Source organism: Gopherus flavomarginatus, chromosome 9 (assembly GCF_025201925.1).
Source record: "Gopherus flavomarginatus isolate rGopFla2 chromosome 9, rGopFla2.mat.asm, whole genome shotgun sequence".
Classification (NCBI taxonomy): domain Eukaryota; kingdom Metazoa; phylum Chordata; order Testudines; family Testudinidae; genus Gopherus; species Gopherus flavomarginatus.
The window spans coordinates 87979535-87997332 of NC_066625.1; the positions used below are offsets into that span (position 1 = coordinate 87979535).

General features: G+C 43.8%; 1 protein-coding gene across 2 annotated transcripts in view; it reads left to right on the forward strand.

Moving 5' to 3' along the window:
• The window catches only part of SMAD3 (SMAD family member 3), a 288894-nt gene that overhangs the window by 165324 nt on the left and 105772 nt on the right, over window positions 1-17798 (forward strand). For both annotated transcript variants that reach the window (XM_050967589.1, XM_050967590.1), the window contains exons 3-4: window positions 14192-14243; window positions 14625-14739. The gene's annotated coding sequence lies outside the window, so the exon portion shown is untranslated. The remainder of the gene's footprint in view (window positions 1-14191; window positions 14244-14624; window positions 14740-17798) is intronic.

Here is a 17798-nt window from a genome sequence, read left to right on the forward strand (position 1 = left end):
CTTGTTTCAAAAGGTAGGTAAAAGCTATTGAAGAAATGGATGCATTTGATGATGATAGGAGGATAAAGTCCATGAAGAAGCTTGTATGCCCAATAATTTCAACGCCTAAGCCTCTTTATTTTAATAAACGTCTCTCCTTGGAATACTATCTCTGCTGGAATACTGTGTCCAGTTTCTGGTGTCAACAATTCAAAAAGGGTGTTAATAAATTGGAGCGGGTTCAGGGAAGAGCTACAAGAATGATTAAAGGATTAAAAAAAGATGCCTAATAGTGATAGACTCAAGGAGCTCAATCTCTTAAATTTAACAAAGAGAAGGTTAAGGGGTGATTTGACTGTAGTGTATAAGTACCTACATGGGGAACAAATATTTGATAACATGCTTTTCAATCTAGCAGAAAAAGGTATAACATGATCCAATGGCTGAAAGCTGAAGGTAGACAAATTCAGACTGGAAATTTGGTGTCAATTTTTAACAGTAAGAGTAATTAATTATTGGAACAATTTACTAAGGGTAATGGTGGATTCTCTTCCACTGACAATTTTAAAATTGGATGTTTTTCTGAAAGCTCTGCTCTAGGAATTATTTTGGGGAAGTTCTATGTTATATGAGAGGTCAGATTAGGTGATCACAGTGGCCCCTTCTGGCCTTAGAATCCACGAATCTCCCTTTTGGAACGCTTCTTGGTGGAACACCCAAATTTGGCCATACCGAGAAAAACTATAGAAAAGACCATTCAACAGTATCAGTCACAAGGCAAACAGATTCAGGTGTTTGCTGATGGTTCGTCAAACACATCCTTCGAGAATGGTGGTTATGGTGTCTTCTTTCAGGGGCCAAATGGAGAGAGTACAAGAAAGAGCATTGTTTCGGGATATATCAGCTCAGATTATATGACTGAAATGAAAGCTAGTCTCACTGCACTGAACTAAATAAACAAAAAAAATATAGAGAGATGAATGTTGTGATGTTTGTGACTCACAGGCAGTAATCCTCGGTTCCTTTCAAAGAACAATGCAATTCATAAGGAGACACAGAGGATCTGAAAATGAGGCAATAAATTGGCTTTTCAGTGGATTCCATCACATGCTGCTATATATGGGCATGAGGTAGCAGATAATATGGCCAAAATCTGAAGTTCAGACACTTGAGTTGGAATGACAATAGTTGAAGATATTGACACGTTCTCAAGGAAAACACTAGCTGAAATAAATGGTCAAAAGTAAAGAATACCCTGATATTAAAGTAGCATCCGCAATCATGGGAGTGCAGATAGGACACACTGCCAGAATGAAAATCAGTATTGATGGGATCAAAATATGTTCTCTTTGCAAGATGTGTTGGGAGCAGGCGTCAACACCTGCCCATGCTTTTGAATGACACATTGGAAGGAAAGTTGTGCTCTTCAGGTTTGACACCTTGGATCGAACCCTTACAAAGGACCCTGTAAGAATTGTTTAATTCTTGAATTTTGTGGCCTGCTATGATTATCGTGGGACAAGACAACAACTGTAACCCCTTCCTCTGTGCCTTCCTGAGCATCACATATCCCTCCAGTTCTTCCCCTTCAGCTGTTGCAGCCCCAGCTTGAATCCCTCCTCTGGTTTCTTCTTCTTCATCCTCACCTGAAAAATTTGCAAAAGTCCACTCCTGTGTGCGTCTTAGTCCTGGCCTCCTCCTGCATCCCCTCGAAGGACCTAAGCTCTCATAGTGCACTCCTCTAAACATGTCTTTTGCCTGTTTCTCCCTCTCTTAATTTTACTCCTTCCATACTGCCCCCTAAGATTAGAACAGTTGTCCTTTTCACTATTGAGTGCACCCTTCCTCTCCTCTTTCAAATCACTCCAACAAACCTGGTTCCTAACACTCCATCAGTGATCAGCTTTGACGCTCTGCTCCCTCATGCAAATTCCTTTAATTGCTTAGGATATAAAAGGAGTTATCTCCAATATAGTTTATAAACTCTTCAGGAAAGAGTCCATGCCTTACCGAGAGCCTGGAAAGCACCACACACATCTGTGGTTCTATGTGATAGCAAGAATAAGTATAATGTTGTGTATTTCCAAAATGTTGATTTGTGCTCCCTCATGTTTAATGTTAATTACCCTGAAGAGAAATGGGTCTTTGTCTCTTTAAGGTCTAACAACTCTATCACATGTAACATTTTAAGCAAGAGGGATGTTCATTCACAGACAATGGAAAGCCACATAATGTTACTCCCTGCACAAATCAGATAAATTGTTCTGTAGCCTTACTAACGGTAGAGACAAAAGACTTTGTCTCTCACATTGTGGAAGCAACATCTGGGAGGCTGTCTCTAAATCTCTTTCCTTTCCCCCCTCCATCCCCACTTGAGGCCTCTCTTTGTTCAAACAGCAGGAGAGAGCACAGTTTCACATACCACAGGTAGAGCTGAAATGTTCAAAGGCCTGAAGTAAATTGCAAGAGTTTTTAACGAATGCAAGTTGCAACATGACAGTGCAAAAAGGGGGAATAGAATTTGTACATTTTATGTTGTGATTTGCTGTTAAAGTAATAGATCTCCTGGGCCTTTGAGTGACTAGCTAAAGAATTATTTTTCAACTTGCTAAGTTTCCCTTCTTGTATCATATGTATTCTGTGGCAGTGGTTCTAAACCAGAGGTACACTTACTCCTGGCAGTATGCAGAGGTCTTCCAAGGGGTCCATCAACTCATCTAGATATTTGCTTTGTTTTATAACAGGCTGCATAAAAAGCACTAGCGAAGCCAGTACAAACCAAAATTTCATACAGACAATGAGTTGTTTATACTGCTCTATATACTATACACTGAAATGTAAGTACATTCCAATTGATTTATTTTAAAATTATATGGTAAATATGAGAAAGTTAGCAAATTTTCAGTACTAGCATGCTGTAACACTTTCGTATTTTTATGTCTGATTTTGTAAGCAAGTGGTTTTTATGTGAGGTGAAACGTGGGGTATGCAGGACAGATTAGACTTCTCAAAGGGGTACAGTAGTCTGGAAAGGTTTGAGAGCCACAGTTCTCTGCAATACAAGTTGTATGGATAATGAGAAAAGACCCAACATATTAAAATTTACTGCACAGTAACATGCAACTCACCTCACCTGGGACCCAACAAAAGCAAAGATCAAAGGTCAAATGCTCAGATAATTATAATGGATTTACACCAGTAAATTAACACTTCATAATATCCTGTTCTGCACTGTGGCAGTTTTGCGCTGGTCTGCAGCTGCAAAGCTCCCATAAACGCAGAAGATACAACCAATTTACAATTCCTCTTATGTAGGGGCACCCTCTGATGAAAACAAGATGCCTGCCATGTTGGGTCCTGTACTGCCATCCTCATGGTTCCATGGTAGGGGGAATGGTGCCCCTATACCCTGATAAACCCCAGCTGGTCCACGAGCCCTTTAGGGACCATTGGCAACAGGATGGAAATTAGAGCAGCCTTCCAATTTATGCCAAGCTTTAAACCAGCACCCAGATGGCCCTAGGACAGAACTCAATAATGTTTGATTTAAACTCTCAAACTCCTCCTCACAATGTTTGAGGTGCCAGAATTAGGCTATATGAGTCTTCCTCATCTCTATTTAGCACCATGCCTTTCAATAAGATGCACTATATTTTAATGCCATACTTTAACCAGAAACCATGTGAAAATGAGTCTGATGACCATTTATAGATACAACAGTTATTCGGGACAGAAAAGGCTGTCCCTTAGCTCATTCTGGCTGCCAGGTCCAATTAAATTTCCAACACAGAACTCTCTTCTCTTAGGAATATTGGAATCTCTTTGGAAATTCACATTGATGTAAAGCCATGTATCTATAACCTGTTGTTGTGCGCGTATAACCTGTGCGCGCACAGAGTTGTATAGGGACAAAGAGCTAACAATTTCAGATTTATTTGCTAAGCTTCAGTATATCCTTGCTGGCCGAGGATCTACCCATATGGATCAGACTGTAGAACCAGGACCTAAGTCTTTTAAGCTATGCAGTATTTATGGATCTATTTGATGTTTTGTAAACATATGACAAAGAGTCAGATTTCCAGCTACAATGTCTGCACTGGCTATTACAACCCATCATGTTCTAGATTATTACTTCTATCATTTTGCTTACTAGTCTGAAGTTCCCCAGGGTGGGTTAGATTTTGCTTTTTGTACCTTAAACCACTAAAGATATGGTTTGTGTAGCATTACGAGAGAGATGGAAGTATATAAGTAGGTATTATATGTGAAAATACATGAGTAAACCAAGATGCTGTGGACATTTAATGATAAAGTAATGTTCTGCCTTTTCATCTAAGGATCTCAAAATGTTTTACAAAGGTGGATAAATATTATGTTTGTTTGACTCCACTGGGATTTGAATCAGGGCCTTAGACAGATAAACAGTCTGATTTACACTATGGTTCTGTCACCCCACTCAGTGGGCATAAATTACATTTTAGTTACTCAAAATGAAAAGCTGAAAACATCTCTAGTACCTCGGAGGTAGGTGGGGAAAAAAGAAACAGGGCTGATTTTGGATAAAAGGTACCTTTCAAATCAGCCAAGATTGCAGAAATAATTATGGTGATCACATGGGGATCTATATTCAGTGTTCAGCTTAATCATCTTTCCGTTTCAACTGCACTGAGCCAGTTCTGCATGACTCAGTCAAATAACTGTTAGGTAACTAACATTATCGCTTTCTACCCTCCACCCTCACCAGCAGCACTTGCATCAGCAGCCACAGAATAGCTATCCTAGGGATGGACATAAGTGCTGATAGGTAAACAGGGGACAAGACTTTCTAAAAGAGGTGCCTAAAGGAAGGATTTTCAAAGACAGTTACAGAAGTACACACCTAACTCCCACTGAAAACATTTGTACCTTTGGAAATCTCCCCAAGTCTATACTTAGGCACTTAAATCCGTGGTCTGATTTTTCAAAAGAGCTAGGCACCCGTCCTCAGCTCACATTGACTTTACTGGGACTTCATGTGCTTAAGTGCTTTGCTGGACAATAATAATACCTAGTGAAATTATATAGGGGTCTTCATCACCAGCTCTTAAACCACTTTAGAAAGGAGGTCGGTGTCGCCAGCATTTTACAGATCAGATGCTTCTCTGGGGATGTCAATCCCAGTCCCTTTCAAGAGTACTACATCCTTGGGGAAAAAAAGTCAACATTTTAAAAGTCACCAGTCTGACATACTACGAGGAGCCCTGTAAACAATGACATGAAATGAGCATCTCAAACAATTAGGAAGTGGCCTGTACCAAAACCATATGTCTGAGCAGCCTGCAGCTTTGTGGAGGGTTTGAAATCCAGCGACAACTTTTGCTGTTTTGCTCATCTTTAAAAAAAACGTGGCTGCATATCACAGTTCTGTGGTGTTTGTGTGGTATGAGATGTTCAGCATTTTGTGCTGCTTGAATCCTGCATCTCAAGCCATGTATTCCTTAGCCTGCCCACCCCCACATATCAATAATTCACTCCCTTCTCTGCATAGCACCAGTTCCCATTGCAGCGTTGCCAGCTCCAGCCAGTTTATTGCGAGTCTCACGCTGTTTGGTGTTTGATTAGAGCCCCAGCTCCTAGAGCTATATAATTATGTCAGAATATCAGCTTTCATTTTGTTTCATCCCTCACGGGTGCAGAGAAAAGCTGGGAAATGCAAACCCCACGGGTTCAAAAACCAAAAGGCAAATTAAAAAGAACCTAACATTAATTAGTTTTTTAAAATCTCATGATTTTCAAGCCAATCTCATGATATTCTGGGGTCTTGATTCATGGTTTTTTAATCCTTGGGGCTGGTAGTTCTGCCGTTGGTGTTCATATAAAGTAGAATCCCCCTTTTGCATATAGTGAATTTGACTTGTGGTCCGTCTTGATTGTTTTTCCCTGTTCTGACAGATTGGGGATGCTTTGGTAGACCCTTGTAAGTGCGTCAGACATGCCATCAAAGAGCCTCACACAAAGGGCCTTATCTCTGTCCAAACAAACAAACAAAGAATAAACAACTCTCTTCCCCCCACAGTGCAGGAGTGTTTCCTTTGCAATCTCTGTCCCTTTCTGTGTGACTTCTATGCCTGTCACTTTTTCTCCTAAACAGAGCTTCAATTTAGGAAAGGGAAGAGTAACTCCCCTCAGAACTGCATCTTGTAATAGAGAACACCCTAAAGAGGACTGAGTGAAAAGTATTAAGGAGACCAGTGCATTTTTCCCCTCACTCAGAATTGCCGTGTGCTTAGAGGATCCTTATATTAATTACACCCAGCATGGCTGCATTCCCTCTGTGATTGTCAGCATGCTGTAGCTGGAATCCCAACAGAAGTGAAGAGCTGAGGGATGGCAGTGGCGCAGCTTTTGATCTTAAAGAAGAAACTTTCTTCAGTTACACATTGAACTGTCAGCAGGCAAAATCAACACTTGGGATTCTGCAGTGCTTGAAGAGTTGCTCCACAAAGACTAGCCAAGCGGGGCTTCTCCCACACATCTTTAAGTTGTTGTTCTTATCTAAGCAAACTATGTATAAATATTGACATATTACTCATGGGCAAATCATTTTGTGCCACTCCTTTTCTGCTGCTATGACGAAAAGGATCCTTGTTTGATATTATGGAAACTGCCCCTCAGAAGCCAGAACATTTAAGATCAAAAGAGGTAAAATTAAAAAGCATGGTAAATGATTAAGTACACCTTTAAAATGCAAACATTTTTACTTGTGCTGCTTACTTGCATTTAGAGGAAAGAGTAAATAACTCTAACTAAACTCTATGCATCTTAAAATCAGTAACAAAACTCTCATTGACTTCAGTGGTGCAGGACGGAGACCTAAATCTTTCCTTTGTACGTATGATAAACATTGCAAGAGAACCTGCGTTCTCCCAATTCTAGCACAAATTGTTTATATAACAGATGGGCACGTAGGCGGCTTGGTTTTAATCTAGATCTGAATGTTCCCAAAGTTCAGGAGTATTCAGTTCCAATACTCTGGTCTGAGCCCATCGCTGGTATCTAAGATTGCAGCCAATTAGTAACACTTTCTAACAATATGTGTGATTTTTTTTTCAGTTAAAATATATTCCCTGTGAATCTCCCTTGTGTACAATAAAGTATTCCTTAAAGAGGTCTATTCTTGTACCATAGTTTCTGATATTCCAGCAGCTGTGGACAAGGTGGTATTGCAAAAGCAAGGCAGGGCCCCATTCATAAAGGAAAAAAATATTAACTTGTTAAATAGCTTTTTAAAAGTTCAGTTGGATATAGAATGCCCAGTTTAAAAAATAAAATGAAGACTTAAACAGATGTGCCCTGGCAAGGAGGTGAGTATACAAACAGCAAGGAACAGAGAGGGAACAGGCACTCATAATAGGAAGCATGAGGAAAGAATCCCCCATTTCAGATAAAATGCTTGCAGCTGGAATCCAGCTTGTGAGATACCTGCAATGAGCCTCTGTTTTTTGAGCTTTCAAGCCTGGACATACACCTTTTCTGGATACAACTTCTTTGCTAGATTACACACCACAAGAGACTCTCCCTCCATCTCGATGTGGTCACATAAGCATCAACTTCCAAGCAATAGAGAAATAGGACTTTACAAATTAAAAAAGAAAGAAAAAATCATTGGTGGTGGTCTGCAACATTTTGAACAAGGAAATATGTGCATTAACAAAGAATGACAACACGGGGCCATTTGTGTGTAATATCGCAGCAGTTCTGGGTCTACAGGTGTTCACAGGAGGTGCAAGAGATGCCTCAGTGTGGGCCGATGTGTTCAGTATGCTATCTCTGCACTACAATATCCCAAGGCACAATCAACCACCTAAGCATCATCAGTCTCCATCTCTATACTGCCCATTTCAGGGATATGTCTACATTAGAATTTTTACCTTAAAGATAATTAATTGCCCATTAAATCAAGATTGTTAACACATTTGGAAAGATTGGTCTAGGCCCTCCCCAGACATTTGTGGTTTATGCTGCGGGTCAACCACATGAGGCCTCCTCTGTCATGCACAAATCTCTCCCATCTATTAAGAGTTGCTCAGAGAATGCGCTGTGAATGGCTCACATGTTTTATTGGTCCTACAAAACCCAGGCAACTACCTAATGGCACCAAATCTATTTACATATTATGCTCAGTCTCTCTGTGAGGAATGGTACATGCACAATCTGGTCGACACTAGGAACATTAAGGGTCTCAAGCATGCTCCACGAGGACAGAATATTCAGAAATTTTAGCTGCTAAAATCTAAAGCTCTACTTAGAATGTGCAAACTGCGAGTTTTCTAAAGCTTATAACTTGATCACAGTTGGATGGATTTTCACAGTGATGGCAAAAGGATCATCCCTGAACCAAAGCCCCCTCACCCCCACCAAATTTCAAGTCACTGCTCCAAACCATGGGGAGGTGGTCCTGCTGCATCCCCTCTCCACACAAGGTACCCCTATCTTTCAACCATCAGACCACCCACTATACCCTTCCCCATGGAAATTTGTTCTATTGCAATTGCTGCCTTCTGGTCAAAGTGCTTTGATCACAGCCATTAACTGCTGCCCCCTCAGGGTCATGTGGGCATGTCCTCCTGATCTTGCTCTGCATTTTGCTGCACAGCCCAGTAGTGATCAGCATATGGAAAAATGGAAAAGGCAATGCATGCAAGCAGATGCAACATGTGACTACATATGCCAAGAAACAAGTTCTGCACATTAGCTAGGAGAACTCTCTTATAAAACAACTTTACTGCAAACAGATAATTATTAACAAAAACTCCAGTTTGTACACTGTGTTGCATTGGAACATTTTGGGATTGCCATTCTGCTTCACAACTAGTGGTTCCCAACCAGTGGTATGCGTATCGTGGGGAGGTACACAGAGGTCTTCCGGGGTACATCAACTCAGCTAGAGAGTTGCCTAGTTTTACAACAGGCTATATAAAAGTAAAGTCAGTACAAACTAAGATTTCATACAGACGTGTATACTGCACTATGTATTATATCAGCAGTTCTCAATCTGTGAGCCGTGATCCCAAAGTGAGTTGTGATTTTGTTTTTATGGGGGTCACCAGGACCAGTGGTAGACTTGCTGGGGCCCACAGCAGAAAGCGGAAGCCCAAGACCCATTGCCTGGGGCTGAAGCCGAAGCCCAAGCAACTTAGCTTTGTGGGGCTCCCTGTGGCATGGAGTCCTGGGAAATTGCCCTGCTTGCCACCCCTTAATGCTGGCCCTGAGAGTAGGAAGATTCAACGTGGAGAAAAACGTAATTGTTGTTGTTGCTTCACTGCCTCCCAGAATGACAAGGCTCACAAATGAAAAACAGGTTCAAGTATCACTGAAATGTAAGGACAATATTTATATTCCAGTCTATTTATTTTATTATTACATGGTAAAAATGAGAAAGTAAGCACACTATTACTGAAAAATTGCTGTGACACTTGTATTTTTATGTCTGATTTGGGAAGCAAGTAGATTTTTAAGTGTGGTGAAACTTGGGGTATGCAAGACAAATCAGAGTCCCGCAAGGGGTACAGTAGATTGGAAAGGTTGAGAACCACTTCTATAAACAAGCTTCACAGTATTGGAGGTTACAGCCGGGGCTGGATCCAGGCACCAGTGCAGCACGCAGGTCCTGCTCTTCGGTGGCACGCCCAGCTCTTCGGTGGCAATTCGGCGGCAGGTCCTGCAGTCCCTCTCGGCGGAGAGGGCCTGCTGCTGAATTGCTGCCAAAGAATGAAGTGACGGTAGGGTGACCATATGTCCTAATTTTATAGGGACAGTCCTGATTTTGGGGTCTTTTTCTTATATAGGCTCCTATTACCCCTCCACCCCCATCCCAATTTTTCGCATTTGCTGTCTGGTCACCCTAAGTGGTGGTGGTTGAGCTGCCACCGATCGTGGCTTTATTATTATTATTATTTTTTATTTTATTTTTTTTGCTGCTTGGGGTGGCAAAAACGCTGGAGCCAGCCCTGGTTACCGCAAGGCTGGTCCTGAAGTCTTAGTGCATCTGAACACCTAGTGACTTCAGCAGAAGTTTGAGGGTGACACGGAAGGCAGACTCAAGTTCTGCAAGCAGAGGCTAAGGTATGTATGTCACTGTGAAAACCAGCCACCCAAAATGTAAACTTGTTACTATAGTGATAAAGTTGCAAAACAAATTTAAAAAATAGCACAGTAAGTCAAATATATAGCTCAAAAATCCATCCATACAACATAATGAAAGAACAGAGAACAAGACTAAATGTTGAACTTGTTACTTTTCATTGGTTTGTACAACAGTTTTTATATTAATTCCATGCATTTTGGGGTATTTGTGTCTGTTTGCCCTTTGATGTGTGACCACACAGAATGGAAGGAAGGTCACATAACCTGCATTTAAAAAGACAAAATAACCCATCCAGACTTATTTATTAATACATATCTATATATTTGAACCTGAATTATTGACTGACTTGGCTCAACAATTGCTTTGGCACCATTAGATCTTTTATGTACATTAGTATTTAGTATTGGTTTGGTCCATAATACTGACATATTGATGGATAAATGAGGTTACAGCTTTGCATCTAATACAAGGTTGTGCACAGCAGATGATTCTCCTCCCCCTCTCCCACCCCAGCTAAACTAGTTTAAAGCTAGTCCATAGTTTGGAAAAAAACTGGAAAATGCTACTTTTAAAGGCTTTTATTTGAAATGCCTGTGCACTATTGTAGCACATGTTGCTCACTGTGTCCCGATGTAGCCTCTCACTTAAGCATACGCTTTTCTAAGTTGGGGGCCTATGAAAGATAATTTAAGTAAACTTTGATTTAACTAATGTGGACTAAGTATGAAGACCTATATTACTTGTGCACCACTTCTACTAAAATTTGTAAAGAACTTCACAGCCAAGCTCAAGTAAATGCTCAGCGTTGTGTGAGATTTTTTTTTTCATGGAGAACTGCATATGCTGAATTTAAGGGACACCACCAATTTGAACTCTAGTTAATTAAAAAAAAATAAAATAAAATGTATTTCAGATACTACATCTTCCCCTAGCACTCCCTGTCAATTGTTGCGGTTTTACAATTACTTTTACATGTGTTTTTAAACATTTTTCTCTACCCTGTTGTTGTGTGAAAGACCCATGCAAATGACAGAGAAATGACTAACGGACTATATAGGGGAGGCAGTGAAAGTGTCTATACACAAAGTGCTGCATATGCGCATAGCACACAGGCTGAGGGGAGAAGGGGCAGGAGGTGGAACCATTTTTTTTCATTTCTTTCACTTATAGTAATGTTAGTTGCAACAAGAAAAAGTAAAATTTTCAAATAAACGTGTGCTTTTTGTGCTCATAATGTGCCTTGAAATATATTGCTGAATTAAGACATATATATTAATGTACAGTACAACTGACTTCCAACAAAGCAGCTTTTGTTTGGACACATATATGTTCCTCATATGTTGAAAGGAATAATAGTGTAGAACCTTGAAATAGCTTGTCTATGCTGTGAGTTGTATGTTTCATAGCGCAGAAATAGTTAAATCAGAATATCCTTGCTTTTCTCAATTTGTGTCTGACTCACCCGTGTAGGCTTGTTTTGCACGTCTGATAGTACTGTATGTATATAAATGCTATACTGTAGATGGTATGTATATTATTTTAACCATGGAAAGCTCCCACACCTTCCCCTGTGCATAATATTTTGCTTGACAGAGATTGAAAGTTAAAGGTCATAGCTCTTATTTACAAGTTAACGTTCTAATATAGCCTCATTCAAAAGCACGCACAAACACTACCAAACCATTTGCCTTTCTTTGCCTGTTTATCTTACCTCTCTATGCTAACATTTCCCAATGGCCCACAGTAGCTTTCATGAAAAATTCATACTTCTGACCAGTGTGCTCTGCCTTTCCCAAAGACCAGGTATCTCTTTATCTCACCATTACATGGGTGTCCTCACTCATACACAGATGGATTTCTTGCCTCCCAACTGCTCAGTCCTAGAATTACCAGTGGCCACCCAGAGGCCCTAAAAATAATATCAAAATTGCCATCTGGTATAGCATACCCAATTATTCCGACCTTGGTCATGTCCTACCACTTCATCCAGTCATTTATCCAACCATGACACTGAACATGTCACCCCCACTATCCAATGAATGACTCTAGCTGGACAGAACCACGTTCAGCAATCGATTGCAATATACTGTCATGGTTAACCACATCACTCTTGGTGAACTTCACAAAGTTACCCACTTCCCTTTTAATTGTCCTTCTGCTCTGTTACACAGCAAAGATTCTGTGTATGAATAAGTACCTAGATGAATATTATATGGAGGGCTGCTGCAAGGATATTTTGCACCCTAGGTGAAACTTCCACCCTGCGTTCCACCTCCCCCTCCTCCTCCCTTCCCCCTGGAGCATAAATTAATATGCAAAATCATATTTAATGCAATATTAATGTTGCAAGCTTAAAATATACAAATACCATTACATTAATAACATAAGGTTTCAGAAAAAAATAATTCATCTCATTTTAAATTACTTTTTAGTGAGAAGGAAAAAATCAGTTTTGTTTTTTCCTGGGGGGTGGGGAACAAACAGCAAATGATAGTTCCAGATCGTACCAATCTTATAAACAAGAAGTTAAATACCACCTCTGGCTCCAGGGGGCAGGGACCCCGTCCCCTGCAGCCTTTGTCTCCCAACGCCAAAGCCCAGCCCCCCTTCTCTCTGGCTCCCTGCTGAGACCCAGCCTCGGCCCTTACACCAGGACTCCTGGTGTGTGAGCAAGCGCCCCGTCCTGACCTGGCCTGGGCATGGACCGAGACGCCCACAGCAGGACAAGCCACCTTTAGTCTCCTGAGTCGAGCCAGCCCGGCCCACTTGGCCGTGCAGGGAGGAACCCGCTGTTTCCTCCCTCTGCCCTGCACGCTATGTGCCAAGCAGAGGGGAAGCAGCAGCAGGTGGGGGTGAGAGGCATTCTCAAATCTTGGTGCCCTAGGCGGCCGCCTAGTTCTCCTAGTGGTTACACCAGCCCTGATTATATGCAGTGTTGTTGTAGCCATGTTGGTCACAGGATATTAGAGAGACAAGGTGGGTGTGCTGACTATTTCTGCTAAACTATCTGTTCAGACCTGTGTTTAGCTGTGACACTTTGAATACCTTTCTCAGACTTGAAGAAGAGCTCTGTGTAAGCTCCAAAGTTTGTCTCACCACGAGAGGTTGATCCAGTAAAAGATATTACCTCACCCACCTTATCTTGATGGATAAATGAGATTACAGCTTTGCATCTAATACAAGGGTGTGCACAGATAGGCATGAGATAACTGGAAAGAAAGTAGACTTAATGTTTCTATAGCTGGATGCAGCAGAAAGGGGGAGGGAGACAGTAAGAGCAGAGCTGTATCAGTCCCTGATTCCCTCCCTTGCCCCAAGCACAGTTTAGTGCATACTGGGGGCTGCTCCAACATGCACCTGCTGTCCTCAAAGAACCATCTGCCAGCTGTGCATAGTCAGAGCACTGCATGCTCTAGCCATGTTTCTTCCCTGTCCTGGCATGTCCATGGCACTTGGTAGCTGGGAAAGTGCTTGGGAAGTAGCTGACCTAGCTCTGTGCCTGATTGGAACTGCAACACTCAGGGATTTCCCTAAATCCCCTCTGAATTCCCCCATCCCCACTCCCAGTGGTCAACTAGTTACATCCACTGTTGCCAGTTTAGTCTTTTTCCAACCTCTCTGTAAATTTGAACTCCCCCGCTAATTTAAATTCCTGGGGAAATCCCTCCCCCAACTCCCTTTTTATTACCTTAGTGGTACAAAGGGAACAGAGAATTTGTTCCTTGATCTTGAAAGCAGCCAAAAGCAGTTCTGGGGAGAGAGAGAGTGCTGAAGAGGAGCTATTTTTTCTTATAATACCAGTTAATTTAATATTGTTGCTGACACTCAAAGCTCAATCTAAAACTTTTAGAAGGTAAAGTTTAAATCCCATTCCTATCAATTTAATAGGCCTTATTAATTAACCAGCTGTGCAAAGATTTGTAGTAGGACTGTCAATATTTTAATCTGTTATTAAAAGGTTAAGAAATGCATATTATCCATGAAAATATTATTGCTTATTTTAGGTATTTTCAAATACATAAATCATGGAGAGTTAGAACTTTTACCACGTTGTAAGACTTTGCACTACATATCTTTACATTTCAGTACGAACACAATCCAGTGGATGATGCCTCTGCACCCGTACTGTGTTACAGAGGTATGAATACAAGATATAAGATATATTTTAAAAGGTGAAGACAATTGTTATATTACTATACAAGGCTTGTATTTCTTCAGCCTAGAGGTAGCCTCTAAGACATCAAACATTTTATAAACCAGAAAAGATATCCAGACCATGTAAAATTGGGACAATCCCGTCATTTTCCTGTCTGTTAATTTTTCCATTACGAATGTGTCCAAAACTCTCTGAAATACTGAAAAAAAAATACTGTCTAGGGGTTCAGAGAGACATTTTCCTTAAGATAGCTCTTTTTAACAGGTAAACCCAGAAATAACACAAGCGGTCCCATAAAATGTTAATATTCATAATCTTAAAAATTAATTCTACATCTTGTGACAAAATACTTTTCTTTTTCAGGTGTGCTGACCACAGTGCTGGTGAAGTTCAGGCTATGGTTCACTGATTTCAGTGGATCTACTCCTGATTTACACTAGAATAAGCAAGATTGGAATTTGGCCCAATCTGTCTAATGGTAAAAAAACAAAAACAAAAAAAACACCAACGAGCAGGAAAGCTGGCTACCTACTGATGTTTTTGGGTGCCTTAATTTTAAGATGACCATCTGTAGAAATTGTTTTAATTTTTAAAGGCGTTGAGCAACCACAACTCCAAATTGAATCCTACAGCGCTACACTATGAACTTACATCGGTACAACTATGTCACTCAGGTGTTTTCCACACCCCTGAACGATGCAGTTATACTGACTGAACTCCCAATGTAGACATACTATGTTGACGGGAGGGCTTCTGTCACCATAGGTAGTGTCTTCACTAAACGCTACAGAGGTGCAGCTGCATCAAGCACTCTAAGTGTAGGCAAGCATGAAGCCAAGAAGACTTACAGGTGCTCAGCACTGCTGCAGTTAAAATGTCTCAAGCTGGTCAGCCAAAAACTGAGTCACCAAATCAGGGGTACTTTCTGAAATGTTGGCCTGGATCAGCACCCAACATTTGAGGCACTCGAATGTAAGAGAATGCACGTTGGTGTAGTGTCTCAACTGTGCCATTTGTGTCTGATTTAGAGTAAAAGATCATGGGAGACTAGAAAAGGGAGTGGCAAGGTGGGCGAGTGGAATACCAAATTAGCTAGCTACATCGAGGTAAAATTACACTGCCTTGTTGCCACTAGGACTTCTCAGTGTAAAAACAAGTCTTTTTTATAGTGAAGACATAGCTTCATCCGGGGCCTATCTATTTAGATTTTGGCATGCAACGCTAGTTTCCAGTTCCTGTCTCTCTCCTTTTGGCCATGAGGGACTTTGCCATTTGTATCAGTTTATTTTTTGCAGCACGAGTTTCAATGCCATTTTAACCCCACAGATCATTGTTAGGGTAGATTTTTAACACAGTTTACCCTAACTCTCCTACACTCAGACAGCTCCAGCAGTGGGGGATTGGGGAACCACCCCCAGCAGTGGGTGTGTGTGTGTAACCTTTACTGAGAGGAGTTCCCCCCCTTTCACTCTCTGTAGAATCTGCCTATTTAGAGGGTGGTTCACGGGGAGGAAGTCCCCCTTTGTACTCTGTGGGGATAAGTGAGGGGCCCAGGAGAGGAAGGTCAATTGTTACCCTTTCTAGAGTATGCGAGTAGGGGAAGGACATCCACCCTTTCCTATGCTGTGAAGCTGGAAGGTAATTAGCTGAGAGGAGGTCTTCCCACTGAGAAAGAGAGAGTGTGTGTGATTGAGACGAGATCCCCCTTCCATGCGGTTGGGTTTACTGTGGGTTTTTTTCGGGGGTGGTGGTTCATAGAGTGGAGTTTCCCCTTCTACTCCCTGGGCATTGTGATTAATAGGGAGGACCCCCCCCCCCGCTTCCACTCCATGGGTTCACTGTGTGTATGGAGAGGGGGTCACTGAGAGGACTCCCCTCCCCGGCTCATTGTGTGTATGGGGGGGGTCATTGAGGGGAACCTTCCTCTACTAGCTGTGTGTATGGGGAGTCCCTGGGGGGAGCCTCTTCCCCGGCTGTGTGTATGGAGGGGTCACTAAGGGGAGCCCCCTCTCCACTCACTGGATGTATAGGAGTCACTGAAGCTAGCCTCCTGCCATGTCTGGTTGTTTGTTTGGGGGGAGAGTGTCACAGGGAGTGAGAGGAGACCCCCTATGTTCTCTGGGCTTGCTGAGTGTATAGGGGGGTGACAGGGAGTGAGGGGAGCCCCCCTACATTCCCCAGGCTCACTGTGTGTATGGGGTGGTCACTGAGGGGAGGCCCCTACATTCCTTGGTCTCGCTGTGTGTATGGGGGAGTCATAGGGAGTGAGGAGAACCCCTAGGTTCCCCAGGCTCACCATGTGAATGGGGGGGACACAGGGAGTGAGGGGAGCCCCCACTAGGTTCCCTGGGCTTGCCATGTGCACGAGGGGATCACAGGCAGTGAGGGGAGCCCCCCTTATGTTCCCCAGGCTTGCTGTGTGCATGAGGGGGTCACAGAGAAGAAAACCCCCACCATGTTCCCGGCGCTCATGATGTGCATGAGGGGGTCGCAGGGAGTGAGAGGAGCCCCCCCCCACGTTCCGTGGGAGGTTACAGGGAGTGAGGGGAGTCCCCCACGTTCCCCAGGCTCGCTGTGTGCATGGGGGGGTCACAGGGAGTGAGAGGAGCCCCCCCACGTTCCCCGGGCTCACGGTGTGCACGGGGGGGGGTTTACAGGGAGTGAGAAGAGCCCCCCACGTTCCCCAGGCTCGCTGTGTGCATGGGGGGGTCACAGGGAGTGAGAGGAGCCCCCCACGTTCCCCAGGCTCGCTGTGTGCAGGGGGGATTCACAGGGAGTGAGGGAAGCCCCCCCCTTTGTTCCCCAGGCTCGCTGTGTGCAGGGGGGTTACAGGGAGAGGAGCCCCCGCTTCCCCAGGCTCGCTGTGTGCAGGGGGGTTACAGGGAGAGGAGTCCCCGCTTCCCCAGGCTCGCGGTGTGCAGGGGGGTTCACAGGGAGTGAGGGGATGAGGGAAGCCCCCCCCCGTTCCCCAGGCTCGCTGTGTGCAGGGGGGTTACAGGGAGAGGAGTCCCCGCTTCCCCAGGCTCGCTGGGTGCAGGGGGGGTTCACAGGGAGTGAGGGGAGTGAGGGAAGCCCCCCCTCCGTTCCCCAGGCTCGCGGTGTGCAGGGGGGTTCACAGGGAGTGAGGGAAGCCCCCCCCGTTCCCCAGGCTCGCTGTGTGCAGGGGGGGGTTCCCCGGGGGTGAGGGAAGCCCCCCCTCCGTTCCCCAGGCTCGCGGTGTCCAGGGGGGGCTCACAGGGAGTGAGGGAAGCCCCCCCTCCGTTCCCCAGGCTCGCTGGGTGCAGGGGGGGTTCACAGGGAGTGAGGGAAGCCCCCCCCCGTTCCCCAGGCTCGCTGTGTGCAGGGGGGGGCACTGAGGGAACCCCCCCTCGGCTCTCGGCGGCTCCTGTGTGCTGGGTTGCTGCCGGGCCGCGGGCGGCGCTGGCCGCCAGTTGTTCCGCTCCCCTCAGCAGCGCGAGCCACTGCGTTTGGGCGGGCGGGGGTGGGAACCGGGCCGGGGCGGCCGGGCGGCGATTTGCATGCGAGGCAGACTGGGAA